Below are 11,515 nucleotides of genomic sequence, written 5' to 3'. Positions count from 1 at the left end.
ACTGACCCAGACCCCGGCCCAAACACTCCAACTCCCCAAGCTGAGAAATGTGAACATATTGGGAGGTGCCAGACATGTACTCAGTGTCTCCCTGAGCCACTCTGCCCACGTGCAGCAGGACACACCACCACACTCCTGAGGCTTAGATCCCTGTTATGGTAACAAATAGGCTGGGCCCAGTAATCTTTAAGCCCAGGATTTGTTCCTCCACTGACTGAGCTTCCTCAGTCAGGATCTGTTTTTTTATTGGCTGGGTCTGGGACACCATGACCCAGAGCTGAACGTGACACAATTCTTGTTCCAAGAAAACGGAAAGCTCCCTGGCATAGCAATGACATATCTACTCGCCATCCAGGTGGGTCCAACAAAGGCTTGTAGAAGGTGTGTATGTGGGGGGGGGAATGTCAATGCAAGCTTCACAACTCACATCTTCCTGGATTTTGAAGGAAGACTGGGTCACGCTGCGGAAGCCTGAGCTTTTACTGAACACCTTCTTTAGTCTTGTACTTGAGTTCTAGAAAAATGGGAAATCTTCCATCCTTTGGTTGTCCAGGGAGGGGTACAGATGAGGCATGAGGGATGTCAGGCTGCTGGGATTTAAGAAGCCTCAGCCCATCATGTGTGGGTTGGAGGACTGCCTTCCCTTCTGCTTCCTAGGACTCAGAGTGTCGATAAAGTGCTCGGAGCTCTTGGAGAGATAAGTCTTACTGTCTGAATCCCAAGGGCCTGACACGTGGGAGACATCTGGTCATGCCAGGCAGAACCCATTTTCTTCCTTCTATCTATATCACTTTTCAAACATTCTAGGAACAACGTTGACTTTAGAGGAGAACTCGGAAATAAGAAGAGACAAGTGGATCTGCCCCGGTCCTTGGCCTCTGACCCCTGCCGGCCAGCCCCCCTGAGAGGTGGAATCCCAAGGCCTTTCCATTGCCCTCCCCCTCACTTCCTCAACATACCACAGCCAGGATGGAGTAAGCCATCTCCAGAGCTCTGTTTCCAGCTGCAGATGCCAGAGGCCAAGGTCAGGGGGCTGGTATTGCCAGAACCCTGGTTCTCCCCTCCACTTTCCAGCCTAATGGCTTCATGGCAGCCCCGGCAGATTCACCAGCCGGGAGAATGAGGGCCCGCTGGTCTGGAGCCACTGCACAGAGCAGGACTAGCTGTTTCCATGGCTTTCTGGATTCACTTTGCCTGGCTGGAGTTTGAGATGGTGGGAGGGGAAGGGAACCAGGGGCTGCAGGAAAGAGGCGGAGCTCAGCTCTCTCCCTTTGACCCACTTACCAATTCAAGAACGGAAAAGACTTTTCCAGCTGCTGAAGACGTGTCTCACCTTGACAGAACCCAGATGGCCAAAATCCAGTCCAGAAAATCCCAAGTACCCGGTGACAGAGCCAGTATTTGTCTCTGCATTTTCGCTGTCCCCGTCAGAGAGAAGAAAATCTTCTAAAAAGCTGAGGGTTAAAACATGCCCTTATGGAGATTAGACTTTACCTCCTTGCTTTTGTCTATCTACTACCTGCTTCACTTCTAATTTTCCTCATCTCCTTAGTAGTAGTTTCCTCTAGTCCCAAGATCCCATGAAAACTCTTGGAAAAAACCAGTAAGCTAGTTGCTTTCCTTTGCTTTGTGCATGGGGGTGTCTGTGTGTATTTTAATATTCATAAGCGACTTGGCTGAAGACAGACACTTGCTAAGAGAAACTCAAGAACTTTCCAGAGACACTCTGAAGGGGACTAGAAAAATTTCAAGTGAGAGGGACCCAGCCCTCCTCTCCCCCAAGGCCAACCCTGCTCCATTTTCTCCTCTACACACTACCCAAATCCCAGCATACTTCCCACTGGGTCTGTGAAGCTGATCCCTTATCTGCATCGTACTGGCAACAGACCTAGTGATTCTCAAACAGAACCAGGGTAGAGCACAGAAGCTGGAAAGTGTTAGGCAATACTCCAGAACCTATGAAGACCAAATCCCCAGCACGAAGTCCTTCAGCTGCATCTAGATTCTGTGGGCCCCTCCTGTCCTCCCCACCCCCAGACATGCACCTATGCCCTGGCCTCCTATCTGCTGGACCTCTTTCCCTATCTCCACTTTCTCTGCCTAATATCCATTCAAAATTTAGCTTGACGTCCACTTCCTCAACAGAGCTCCATCAGACTTTCTTTCCTCCACAGGAGAAGTCAGGGCCCTCATTCCAGGTGCTACCACAATGCTTGATGACCATCTCTCTCATGATACCCAAAGCCCAGCAATATGACTGTAGCTTACAGACCTCTCTCTTCCCACTGGTCTTTAAGTCTGTAATGCCCTGTAACAAGTTTGTTGAAATTCTAGAACAAGTTTACCTTCTTAACAAAACAACCCACTGATAATAATATCAAAAAGAATTAGAATGGATGCAGTGAGGCGTTTTCAAATCCACAGACCACATGGATCTTTTCAAGAACTTCATCCACTTTCGCATGAAGGGTAGAGTTCTCACTTTGACTTTTAAATTAAGAAGCAACTTTAATATGGATGCAGCTGGAGACCATCATACTAAGTGAACTATCCCAGAAACAAAGAACCGAATACCACATGTTCTCACTCATAAGCGGGACCTGAACACTAGTCACACTAACATAAGGGTGGGATTGGCAGACGCTGGACACTGCTGGGGGTGGGGAGGGAGGGGGGAGGAGGACACATGGCAACACATTGGGTCTTGGTCCACTATCGGGGGAAAGAGGGCCAGCTAGAAGTCCAAACCTCACCTGTATGCAATTTACAGATATAGGAAATCCTCGCGTGTATCCCACAACTCTAAAATAAATTTTTAAGAAATTAAGAAAGAAGTATCTTTAAAAACTGTTAAGTCTTGCTCTTACTAATTACATTAGCCATTTGCAGGTCAAAATTATTATAATCATTAAGCCTATGAAGTTTGGAACATTTCATATGGCATCTGGCTGTAGGCAGAAGATGGGGGACTGATGGGAATCTTCAGTAAGGATTCTGAATTATTGGCAGGTGCCACCGGTCACACTGGGGACCCAAATGATAACTCTAGGAAGTCAGAAAACACTTCTACTATGACATTTATTTTTGTTTTCTGTTTCTTGTCTGTATTTTCTACACTATTCAGATATCACCTTTGTCATCAGAAAAAAGATTACATTTTTAAAAACTACAAAAGTGTCAAGATATGCAATTGCTTTAAACTATAAAAGCTCAATGGTGGGGGTAGGGAGGAGGGAGACTCTGTACTAAAGTTGTTTTTGCCCTGAGCCCAGGACAAGAAGCCTGATTGTTGTCCCAATGGCCATGCCAAAATCATAAGGGGAAGAGGATGACACTGCAGAAGCCATTCCTCTGCCCAGCTGTCACCTGCTCCTGGGCGCACTGCTCAGACAGGTCTCCGAGGTTCCCTGGGAGCACTGGAAAATCATGCCATTTGGGCTTTAGACTCAGCTCTGCCACCTATAGCTATAGGGCCTTAGACACATTGTTGTGCCTCAGTTTCTTTGCTTCTTAAAGGGATGATATGGCTGCCTCCCAGAAATGGGAAGTGTATTATAAACCAAATAGTGGAACATGCACGTGAGGGATGACTACGATTATTATCAGTTCTAGAAGGAGGTGGGGGCTGTAGGCATGCATGAGCAGAATGATAGGCCTTTTGCAGGTTCACCAATGTTTCATGAGCTTAAAAATACTTAGCTCACTCCATTATGTGGGTAGGTACTGATCTTATTTACAGTTTACAAAAGATAAAATGGAAGAAGCAAAACGTTGAGCAAATTGCCCAACTTGACACAAAGGAGCTAGACTCTGCACCCAGGCAGTTGATAGCAGAGTCTGTGCTAATAAACCAGGGCTCATGCTTACACACAAGTGTGTGCATGTGTGCACACATGCACACACGTGCATACACACACTCCCCCATTCCATTCCAAACACATCACCTGGAGTCTAGTTGGATTCTGCAGTTTCAATCCTGAATTTTCTTTCTTTGAAACCAAATCGCTCTAAGACACTGCGAACAGCTGACCTGATGAGTGGGAATGCAGGGTCAGGGTGGGGAAGGAGACCTTGTTTTCATTTTGTATTATTTTTATTCCTGCTCATGAGCATGTATTATATTTATAAGGATTAATTAAAAGACAGATTGCTTCTCCTTGGTAGAACTGTGCTTCAAAACAAGCTTTAAAGTCTAATGGAAATAAAAAAATCTTTCACCATCGTGGGTTTTTGGAGCCTTATTTATCAGATGTCCTGCTGTTGGGGATCTTTTCAATTCATGCTAGAATGGCGCCTGGGTTTCCTGATTTCCCCACCTCCGGCTCTCAGCCTCAGCAGCCAAAGCAACCCAGCCTCTTCCTGTGGTTTCCAGCTCGGCCCTTCTGGTGAGAGGGAGGAGTGGGGAGGAAGGAGAGGGGATACTGGTGTTGGGCCCTTCCGGTGGAGCCCCAGTGTTTGGTGAAAACAGGGCCAGACCACACACAGCCTAGGCCTCCAAAACCTAGCAATGGAGGCCCAGGATGGAGAACATACACAGGGAGGTCAGAGTCAAGGCGGGGTTGTGGAGGCAGACTCAGAAAAGGGGACAGCACTCAGGCGAGGAGAGGGCTCGGCCTGCTGGGCAAAGCTCCTACCATTTGGAGCAGGACAGAGCTCTAAAGCTCTGGCCTTGGCCTCACCGGTGGTGTCTCCTCTACTTTTCTTGCAGGGTCCAAAGGAATCTAAGGGGCAAGATTCCACCCGGGCAGGGAACCCAGGAGGGGCCCAGGAGCACAGCCTGGCTCCATCTTGCAGCCAGCTTTAATTAAATTTCTGAAGGAACACAAACACACTCTCACGCATTATTCCCTCAGAGCAGGGACGCTGTCAGACGGAGGGAGTAGAGAGAGACAGGCTGGCTGACTCCTGCTATGTGTACCCACTTAACAATGTCACTTTAATTTCTCGAAAACATTCCCTAACAGCTCCACACTGCGCCCTGCACGGGGCGCCTCACCTGGCTAATAGACTAGTTTGAGGGCAGCTGGAGCCTGTCTGCCCAGCTTGCAGGGGGAACATTAATAAGCCAGCTGGCAGCTTCTCTGACTCCAGAGACTTCGGTGCTGGGACAGTCTGGGTAGTGTATCAAAATGTGCAGAATAAGGTACTATCACAGGCCAAGGAATTCCTCTACTACGGCCCCTGAGGGACTTTCTTTGCTACTTCCTGACAAACAGGTAGTCGGAGCAATTGGTTTTCTTCTCTGGCCACCTTCAGGGCATTATCAGGGCTGGGCTCAGTCACTGATGAGGTAAATGTTTGCCCAGCTAGAAAATGCTTGCTATGTTAACGAGGAAGCAATGAGTGAAAAGCCTTTCTTCTCCCTGATTAAATGCTGTAGGAGCATAAAGCAGGCTCTGAAATGTTATCTGTTCACAAACCTCAGATGGCTCAATATTTACTGAGAATGTGATTGACGTGTCCTCATTCAGCACAGCCAGTGTTCATGGAGAGTCAGGAACAGAAGCGGTGCCTAGGCAGGCCCGTGAGCAGGGAGGCCAGCCTCCAGGGAGAGCAGGTGCCCCCAAACTGGCTTTCAGTTGGAGATGCAAGCCTGCTGGATCCCTAGACTTGCCATCACCCTGTCCTTGAAGTGCCTTTGGATGGCCCAGCTACCCACATACCTTGCATGTGGCCCTAGACTCTGGCTATGAGACTTCTCAGAGCTCTGCAGACACACAGGCCCCTTCTCATGATTCGGGGTGGTTTTGATGGCCCCACGTGGCATACCCTTTCTGGAATGGCTCTTTAGCAGCATTAGGCACCCTTCTAAGTCAAGGATGGCACAAGGCTTCATCTGAGGTGCCAACCGGGACTGATTTGTGGGTACTGCTGGGAGCTCCAGTCTGGGCGACAGAGTGAGACTCCAACTCAAAAAAATAAAAATAAAAATATAATAGCAACATCCAAGCGGTGAAGTGACTTTCCAGGGATGTGTGCTAGGGCTCCAGGGGACACGGAGGCACATGTTTCACAGATTTATCATGGGTCTAGTCAATTGCAAATGCCGCCTCCTCTGTGACCCTCTCAAGACTCCCCGCTGTCAAAGTAAATGTGATTTGTCCTCCCTGCATTCCCTTGGTGTCTACGTCATTTTTCATTTTCCACTTTGTATTATAACTATTTGGATAGCTTACTCCCCCTGCCCTCCTAGCCTCTGGGCTCCTGAGGGTAGCAACTGTGTCTCATTCCTCTCTGCATCCTCCTTACATGCAACGTTCCTTGCTTGGAGTCAGTGTTCAGTTAAAGTCGCTGAATTGAGTTTCTTTCCTGGAGACAGCTAGCCAGAGCAGACTTACCTTGAATACTCTTCACAACAGGGGTGATTTGGAAGGGGGCTGGCTGATTCTGCAATCCTGCTCTGGAGGAGGTGCTGTTTCAGAGCAGGAATCAGAGCTACTTGAGGCACAGAGCAATTGGGGCAGGAGTGTGGGTGGTAGGTGGATAAAAGACAGCCATCCAGTCAAGTTGAGTCTAAGTATGTCCCCAATATTGCATGGGATGTACTTAAACTAAAAAAAATTTTACTTATTGTTTATTTGAAATTCACATTTAACTGGGTGCTCTATATTTTTATTTACTAAACCTGGCAATCCTAGTTGGGGATGCTGGGGAGAGGATGCTGAAATCATCTCCACAGATTTGCCAAGACCAGTTCTGTATATTAAGCTGCGTCTTCATGGAGGAACAGCCTGGGAACAGCCAGTTCAGCCAAGCTTTTCCCTTTTGTAGCTGTCCACACTCGCAAGTCTCCTGGTATTTCCAGACATGGCTGTCAGATGGACCTGGCTACCCGTGAGAGCCAACTCCAGTGCCAGGGGAGAACTGTGCACAGAAACTTTAGAAAACCCCCCAAAGACATCTTAGTGTGTTCAGCCCTAAGCTTCTTAAGGTAAAGACCAAGGCCAAAGCTGTCTCATTCGCCATTGGCCCCCAGTGCCTTGGCATAAAATAGTTGCTCAATAAATATTGACTAAATATTATAATAAATAAAGAGCCGAGTGCTACCGCCTTCTCCACCCATGACTGGGCTTACCTTGTCCGCAGTGGTAAAGCTGTGCAAAAATGAAAGCTGGCACGAAGCCTTTCCTGTACTGTAATCATCACTAATTTCCATTACCCAGCAAAGTACCCAAGTGCATTTGGCCGATTTGGATTTCAAATCCATTAATGCATCCTCAGGGAACTTGGCTACTATAAAAGCAAGATAAAACTGCTTTTTCTTAAGTTAATTTATTTCCATGTAAAGGGTAATTAATGTATTTTTATTGATGTGAATTTGGGAATATAAGGGAAGGTGGCATGAAGGTGGAGACGCCCGTGCAGCCTCAGGACCCCAGGCAGATGCAGTCATATGATTTATAACTGGGTTCTTCATGCCTGCCTGCTTTCGGTCCTCTCCACTCAGAATCACTGGATGCCTTTCTTTTCTCTGGTTTTATCCCTTTCCTTCCCTGCCAAAAACCCTCTTGGGGGACATAACCTGAGCTACTTGGGGGTTTGGCCAGAAGTAGGTGCTCATGGTTAAGAACCCAGAGCTCACAGGAGTCATCAAGAGAGAGAACAGTAGGCAAATGTAATGAAGTCCTGGCTTGAGGTGGCAGTGAGATGACAGAGGTGACATCATGGGGTAGAATTAGTGAACCCCAGTGACGGTGGTGTGTGAACCAGAAAGGGACAATCAAGAAGGATTCCCAGGCTGGGTGCAGTGACTCATGCCTGTAATCCCAGCACTTTGGGAGGCTAAGATGAGAGGATTGCTTGAGACAAGGAGTTCAAGACCAGCCTGGACAACATAGTGAGACCTTGTCTCTACTAAACAAATAGACAAACAAATAGATAGATAAAAATAGACAGGCAAAGTGGCACACAACTGTAGTCTCAGCTACCCCAGAGGCTAAGGCAGGGGCATTGCATGAACCCAGGAGGTCAAGGCTGCTGCACGTCAAGATCGTGCCGCTGTACTTCAGCCTGGTTGACAGAGTTAGACCTCGACTCAAAAACAAACAAACAAACAAATAGTATTCCTAGCTTCCTGACTTGGTGACTGGAGGAAAGGTGAGGGTACCAGCCAGGACTTAGTTGCAAACAACAGAAACTGACTTTAGATATCCAAAAAGAAAAGGAATTGATTAGATATATATATTTATTAGAGCTCACTAAATCAACAGCTAGCCTGAAGAATCAAACTCATAAAATAGGCAGGAACAAAGATCGACTGGGACCAGAGTCATGCCACAAGAACTGCCTGGTCAGGTGACAGCCAAAGCATCCCCACCATTGGACACTTGCTGCACCCACCCACCTCCACTGCTCCTGTGAATGGCCTCCACCCTTTATGTCACTCTCAAGAACCAAGATCCCATCTTTGAATGGTCATGACTACATCAAGCACACATGCCCTAGTAGCTGAGTGGGCAGATGTAGGAATGTCTGACCCCCTTCAGATTCACACTTACTGGAATTTCCTCCAAATAGGACAAGGGTTCAGATAATAAAAAGGAAAAAACAAAGACAGAAAAAGATCCCTATGGTGGCATTAAAGTAGGGAGTGCAGGAGGAAGAGCAGGTGTGTATGGGGTGTGAGTTCAGTTTTGAGCATACTGAGTTTGAGATACACACAGGCATCTGAGTGGAGCTGTGGAGAGAGGATGACACTGGAGATGCTAATCTGGAGGTGTCACCTCCTCAGAGAGGTGACAGGTCATTAGTATAACATCTTGCCCTGGATTCCTATGGCTTCTCCAGCCATCTTTGCATTCCAGCATCTTCAAACCCTCATGTAAAAAGCCCAAGGCCTGAAGGCAAGGGCCCTGCAAGGGATAAAGTTCTGACTGGGTCCTCTTTCCAGAAATCCTAATTCCTGGTCTGAGTTTCTGTTAATTAAAAATGACTAGCAAATATGAGAAGTTTACCTGTCTGGTTCAGGACATAAGGGCTACCTTAACTATAGCTGATGAGGGAAACAAAAACTGGAAAAATCACCCCTCTTCATAGGGCTCCAGGTTCAACTCATGCTGTAGGGGCAGAAATGCCTCCAAGATAGCCCAGAGGCTCTGCAATACTCAGAGCCCTGGAGCCTCTGAGCTACAAGAAGACTTAGGGATCGCACAGTCCAACTCCCACATTTTATACACAAGGACCCTGAGTCTCAGAGGATCACACAAACTGCAACATCCTTTCACATTCTCTCATGCTGAAAAAAATGACACCACCTTTCACCCACACCTCAGCCCATCCTGCCGACCCTACCACCACCTGAGAGGAAGGGAGGCCTTATGTAGGATGCAGCTGGGTGGAACACCTCCTCTTCCTCTGGAGGCAGTGACGTTGGTTTCTCCTAGGAGACGATTAAAATGTTGCTGCTATTGTTAAATTTTGGCGAGTAGATTCTGGATTATTATCCCAGGGGGCTAGTCATGAGTCACTATAGCACATCCTCAGGAAGTGGTTGGCTGGACTCCTGAAATGGCCAGATCCTGCAGTGAACTGAGAACCCAGCAGTGTCACATCTTTGTAAATGGGATGTGACTGGAGGCTCTGGTGGCTGCCCCCATCAGGTGTGGCAGGGCTCAGCATCCAGGAGAAACCAGAGACCTACCACCAGTGTGGGCGTCACGGAGCACACATTCATAAAGACTGGCAGCCCATGTGAAGACCTCACTACAATGGAGAGAAAGGCCCAGCCAGGGGACTGTTGCTGGTCAACAAACCCTCACCTCCTTTTTCTTCTTGTAGAAGGTGGGCCTTGAGCTGAAACTTGAAGCTGACCACATCCTCACCTCTCTCCTCATAGGCAGTAAGGAAATCGGGAACAGCCTGGGGGAAGGGGTGTTCACAAATTCCAGAACTCCAGGAGTACAATCCTGCATTTTTGGTGACTAACCTGCACATTGTGGATTGCTGTACGAGAGGGATGTTCACCCAAAGTGGAAGGAGCAGGAAGGGACCACAGCAATCCAGTTATACGAAGAAGCTAAGTGGCTCTATGATATGGAAAGAGAGTCCGGAGGTAAAGGAAGGAAGGAAGGAAGGAAGGAAGGAAGGAAGGAAGGAAGGAAGGAAGGAAGGAAGGAAGGGAGGGAGGGAGGGAGGGCAGGTTGTGCCTGGTGTGTCCACGGTACCCATTGGCAGTGTCATACTCTGGGACAGAAAGCACACTGGGACTGTGCCCAGGTGCTCCCCTTCCCTCCCGGCACCCCCCTGCTGCTGCACATCCAAGTCCCTCCCCATCCTTCCACATGGCTCAGATGTCATGCCCTCTGCTAGGAAGCCTTTCCTGATTCACCAACTCAGAGATTCTCTTTCCTCGGCCTTCCCAGAGGCCTCACATCCATTCTCAAAAGGCCCTTATTTCTAGGATAAATGATGGTTATTGGCATGTGTCTCATGTCCCTGCACCCTCCCAGTGCCCAGGGCCCACAGCAGCCCCTTGCAGAAGGTGTTAGGGATGTCTTGTCTCTCCAAGGACTCTAACACCCTCCCCAACTCCTAGTATTAAGAAAAGACCTGCTTTCTCCTGCCCACTTTATGTAGGTATGTTTGAGTGTCTTTGGTAACAAAAGAGCTTTGAGTAGAAATGGAGGAGAGCTTCGTTTCGGAGAACCCATGGGAGGCAGGCGCAGAGTGGGAAACTGAAGTGTCTAGAAACCTATCTCAGGACTCAGGGTGAAGCTGAGGAGACAGGAGGAGATGATCATGGCAGGTGCAGGACAGGATGAGAAACAGGGAGGAGGAAGCCTCCAGGTGGAGGAGAGGGTGGAGCAGAATGCATAGGGCAGGGCTTTAGAGGCCATCTTCTACACTTGACCTGCTGTGTGCCTGTGCCCCGACATTGATGGGAGGAGAGTGCGTACAGAGGACATTCACATAGGTGCTCAAAAAAAAATCCTGAATAGAATACTCTTGATAATAACAATAGTCAGGGGGTTTTGCTGTTGTTATTATTTTGTTTTATTTGTTTGTTGGAGTACTTGCAATATACTAGGCATTGTTTTAGCCCCCCTCCCCCTTTTTAAATGTATTTCTTCATTTAATCTTCTCATCAACCTGTGAGGTAGATATCATTATTACCCTTGTTTTACAGATGATGAATTAGAGGTACAGAGAGGTTAATTAACTTATCTGCAGCCACACAGCTAATGAATAATAAAGCTAGGACTTGAGCCCACTCCCTTGACCCTCAAAGCCTATGCTCTTAACCACTGTGCAATAGAGCATGGTATTAATATTGAAACATTTCTCACCTAAATTTTGCCCAACCTATTCCACCCCTGCTCCAGATATTTTCTGCTAAAGCTGCTTGACATATGAGATTTTTAAAAAATTTCTCTTTTAGGGAGTAATTCATAGCTTTGGAGCTCAAATAGTAATTTTTGGAGTGATCTACAGAAAAAGTCCTCTTTGAAGACACAATTAAAAATGATAGAATCATTATTCCAATTACTTTCTGAAGATTTACTTCACTAAAATTCAT

The sequence above is a fragment of the Carlito syrichta genome, unplaced genomic scaffold, assembly GCF_000164805.1.
Source record: "Carlito syrichta isolate Samal-C Ts95f unplaced genomic scaffold, Tarsius_syrichta-2.0.1 Scaffold305641, whole genome shotgun sequence".
NCBI classification, from domain to species: Eukaryota; Metazoa; Chordata; class Mammalia; order Primates; family Tarsiidae; genus Carlito; species Carlito syrichta.
The sequence above is the reverse complement of the archived record's forward strand: the minus strand, read 5'-3'. Positions refer to the sequence as shown.